This window comes from Camelus ferus, chromosome 13 (assembly GCF_009834535.1).
Source record: "Camelus ferus isolate YT-003-E chromosome 13, BCGSAC_Cfer_1.0, whole genome shotgun sequence".
Taxonomy (NCBI): domain Eukaryota; kingdom Metazoa; phylum Chordata; class Mammalia; order Artiodactyla; family Camelidae; genus Camelus; species Camelus ferus.
Genome location: NC_045708.1, coordinates 67812678 through 67817427, shown reverse-complemented (window position 1 = coordinate 67817427; position 4750 = coordinate 67812678).

Here is a 4750-nt window from a genome sequence, read left to right as displayed (position 1 = left end):
GTTATTGCTTTTCTTTCAATTTTTTTCTCATTTTCTGTAGCTTCCTGCTTCTTTTCTATTTAGAGTAGGCGTTTCATTATTTCTTTAGGATAGATTTAGTATTTCTGAATTCTTTTAGGTTTTACTTGTCTATGAAATTCTTTCTCTCTCCTTCTATTCTAAAGGATAGTCTTGCTAGATAAAGTATCATAGGTTACAGTCTTTCTCATTCAGGACTTTGAATATATCTTGCACTCCCTTCTTGCCAGTAATGCCTGTGTATAGAATCAGCTGAAAGCCTTATCGGAGTTCTGTTTTAACTAAATTTTGTTTTTCTCTTGCAAACTTTAGAATCATTTCTTTATCTTTAAATTTGGCTTTTGTAATTATAATATGTTTTTGTGTAGGGCTGTTTGGGTTCTTGTTTGAAAACCCTCTGTGCTTCTTGTTCTTGGATATCTGATTCCTTTTTTAGGTTTAGGAAGTATTCAGTCATGATTTCTTCAAATACATTCTCATAATTTCAGTAGATACAGAACTCTAATTTGATTCTGTTGTTTTTCCTTTCAACACTTTCAGTATTTCACTCCATTCCCTTCTTGTTTGAATACTTTAGAAACATTCTGCTGTAATTCTTAGCCTTGTGCCTCTGTGGGTAAGGTATTTTCTCCCTTGCTTCTTTCAAGTTTTTCTCTTTGTCTTTGATTTTCTACAATTTGAATATGATGTGCTTTTTAATTTGAGAAGTTTCTACTGACACATCTTCAAGCTCACTGAGTCCTTCCCAACCTGGTTTAGTCAACTGTTAAACCCATCAAAGCCATTCTTCATTCTGTAAATATGTTTTTGTATTCTAGTATTTCTTTTTAATACTGAGAGTTTCCATCTCTCTCCTTATAGTACTCATTTGTTCTTTTCCTCTTTCCATTAGAGTTCTTAGCATATTAATCATACAAATTTAAATTCCCTGTCTGACATTGCCAAAATTTCAGCATGTCTGAGTCTATTTCTGATTTTTCTCACTTGATTTTTCTCTTCAGACTACTTTTTCTTTTCTTTTCTTTCTTTTTTTTTTTTTTTTTTGCCTTTTAGCATCCCTTGTAATTTTTTGTTGCAAGCTGGCATGATTTCATAGGTTAAAGAACTGAAGTAAATATGTGCTTAATGAGAACTTTTATGTCATCTATCTAGAAGTTAGGTTGTGTTTACTACTTATTGTTGTAGCTGTGGTGTCAAGAAGTAAAATTCCCTTACTGTTCTTGTTTTTGTCTCCCGTTGTTCTTTTGATTTCCTAGAGAACTTTTCTGCTACTCTCTGAATGGGTGTGTTTCCCCAAAATTCACATGCTGAAAATCTAATGCCCAGTGTGCTCAGTTTGGAGGTAGGGCCTATGGGAAGTGATTAGTTCATGAGTACAGAACAGTCATTGATCAGTTTAATGCCCTTATAAATGAGGCCCAAGAGAGCTCCCTTGCCCCCTTGTCTACATGAGGATAAAGCAAGAACTCGGTAGTCAGGAACCCAGAAGAGAGATTTCACCAGAAACCCACCTTGCTGAAACCCTGATCTCAGACTTCCAGCCGCCACACCTGTGAGAAATAAATGTCTATTGTTTACGTACTACCAGATGTGCGGGATTTTGTTATAATAGCCCAAATGGAGTAAGACATCTCAAATAGGGTCTGAGACTTGCAGTTCTTCTAGCTGTGACCTCCTGTTAACATACAGGAGTCCTGTTGATGTAGTGGTGAGTTATGGGAGGGGAAGTATCCTATAGCCCTTTTGTTAAGTCTTAGTCTTTCAGTGAACCTGAGATGAGTTTTTCCTTAATGCAACATTGAAGCTTGGTGGGGATGGGGGAGAATAGAGTTGGATAGTTCTCTTCCCCCAGGTTGCTTTGGCTTTGATACAACCCAAGGCTGTTTGGCTCTGGCAAAATGCTTTCTGTTGAAGGAAGGCTTTATTAAGGAGAACAAAAAGCTCTGGGCATATTTCAAAATTGTTACATTTCTCCTCCCTTGCTGGAAACTTTCACAGATTTTTCTCCAGTTTTCACAGCGAGAACCCAATGGTTTTTCTCCTAGAATTAAAACTCAAGAAAGTATGGGGCACCCCCTTAGACCACCATCCCCCATGTTTTTAACTCACAGTTTAGTCCACACTAAGCCTACCTCAACTCAGCACTTCCAGTGAAAGTGTTCCCACCCCTGCTGGGGTCTGCCGTTGGTGAGCTATGATGCTCTGTCTGCCTACCTGTCTCTCCAGACTGGGGGACAGCAGTTAACATATGACCTCTATGCTCCCATGTATCTAGAAAGATTTGTTGATTTCCGTTTGTTCAGCTATTTTCCTGTGAGAATCATGACTTCCAAGTTTCTAAATGTCAGACCAAAAATTTTTTGCCTTTACATTCATAAGTGATAGAAGCTTTCTTTCATGTATACTATTTTAGTGATATTTTGGAATTAAATGTTTCCAAGGCTCTAATAATGAATTGACTGATGCACCTTATTTTTTTGTGCTCTATGGAAGTTTGGCCAACACTGAAATTATTGTTTTTGAATGCAAAAATCACAGTTGAAATGGCCAAGTGACGAGCTAACTTATAAGAATCTTCACTGACTATGTGTCTTTAATACTGATTATGACTTTCTGGTTTGTATTTTGCCCTTGAATCAGTTGTGGTCATTTGTATTTTAAGGAATTTGTTTATCCAACTTTTAAGTTATTTACATAAAATTATTCATTAGTACCTTAGTGTTTAATATTTTTAGGATTTTAACAGCAAATACACACTTTTCTCATGTCTGAGAGTCTCATTTCTCATATGTTGTCTGTGCCTTCTGTTCTATTTATATTTGCTGAGAAGCCTACCAATCCAAGTGCTTTTATTCCTTTGTGTAGACCTAAATTTATCCCCACTGTCATTTTTCCTTTTGCTTGAGGAACTTCCTTTAGCAGTTCTTAAAGTGAAAGCCTGATGGCAATAAATTCTGTCAGCTTTGGTTTTTGTTTTTTTTTTTGGACATTTAAAAATTCATTTAATATTCTTGTAAGTGGTTAGCCCTTAGAGTTTTACAGTACCTGACCCCCTCCTAGCCACTGCTTCCATGTTTACCTTTTTTAAAACTTGAAGTACAATAGAGTTGATTTAAAAAATTATATTCATTAAAAGTGTATACAGCATACTAATTCAGCATTTGGACAGACTACACTCTACTCAAAGCTATTATGATATAATGGCTGTAATCCCTGTGCTGTGCAATGTCTCCTTGTTAGATGTCTGTTTTATACATTGTAGTGTGTGTCTTTTAATCGTGTATCCCTAATTTGCCCCCTGCCCTTCTCTCTCCCCACTGGTAACCACTAGTTTCTTTCCTACATCTGTGAGTCTGTTTCTGTCTTGCATATATATTTATTTGTATTATATTTTACATTGTGCAGATAAATGATATCACAGATTTCTTGGTCTGACTTACTTCAGTAAGCATACTGTTCTCCAGGTCCACCCACATTGCCACAAATGGCAGAGTCTCAGTCTTTTATAGCACATAGTAATATTATTTTATATCTATATTTACATGCACATTCACCACATCTCTATCATTCAGCTGATGATAGGGACTTGTGTTGCTTCCATATCTTGGCTATCGTAAATAATGTTGCTATAAACACTGGGGAGCATGTGTCTTTTCAAATTTTTGTTTTTTCACATACAAACACAGGAATGGGATTGCTGGATCATATGGTGGTTCTATTTTTAGTTTTGTGAGGAACCCCTATACTGTCTTCCATAGTGGCTACTCCAATTCACACCAAAAGGGTACAAGGGTAAAGCTATACTTTAAAAGTCTTTATTTTGCATCCTCGTTAAAAACATTTTTACTAAATAGCTAATTCTGGTTGACATTTTTCATTCAGCTCGTTAGAAATGTTATCCTACTTTCTCTTAGTTTTTATAATTTCTAGCAATGTTTGTTTCCAATCCTAATTTTTCTTGCTCTATATGTTATGTTTCATTTTTTCACTAGATCCCTACGAGGTTTTTATACTTGGTTGTTACTGCTAATCTGTGAGGTACATGGCCATATTTATCTTCTATTTGTTTTGCTTGGGGTTCAATGAGAGTTTCATCTGACCTTTGTTTGCCTTTCACTACTTTTAGAAAATTCCTGTCCATTTTCCCTTCAAATATGTTTTCTTCTTCCTTCTTTACTTCTTCTATTTGGATTTTTCCAAATACATACAGTAAACTTTTAGACCTTGTCCTGTGAGATGTTCTCAGCTACTGAACGCTCAGTTGCTTTTTTTTTCTCTTTGTCTTTGATTTCCAAGTGGTTAAAAGGTATTGCTCTATCTCGGGTTCTCTGATTCTTTCCATCAATTTGCCTGCATGTTTTTAAGCTAATTCCACTAAAATAATCCTTAATCATTGATATTGTGCTTTACTTTTATAGGATTTTCTTTTAACTCTCTAAGTAGTGTCCATGTCTTCACAAAATTTCACATATGTTCCTGAGTGTTCGTCACCTTCTCACTAGATCCTTCAGCATAATAATAGGAATTTAAAATCTGTGCCCTATCTGCTTGTTCCAACATTTGATCTGTCTCTGATTTTGGTTCTGTTCCTCATTTTATCTGATTATAATGGACTGTTATAACGTGTTTTGGTTTTGTTTTTCTGCTTGACTACATTTTAATTGTATGTTTGGCATTGTAAAACAGTAGACATTGAGATAATAATATTTATGTTTGAAACTTTCAGTTGTTG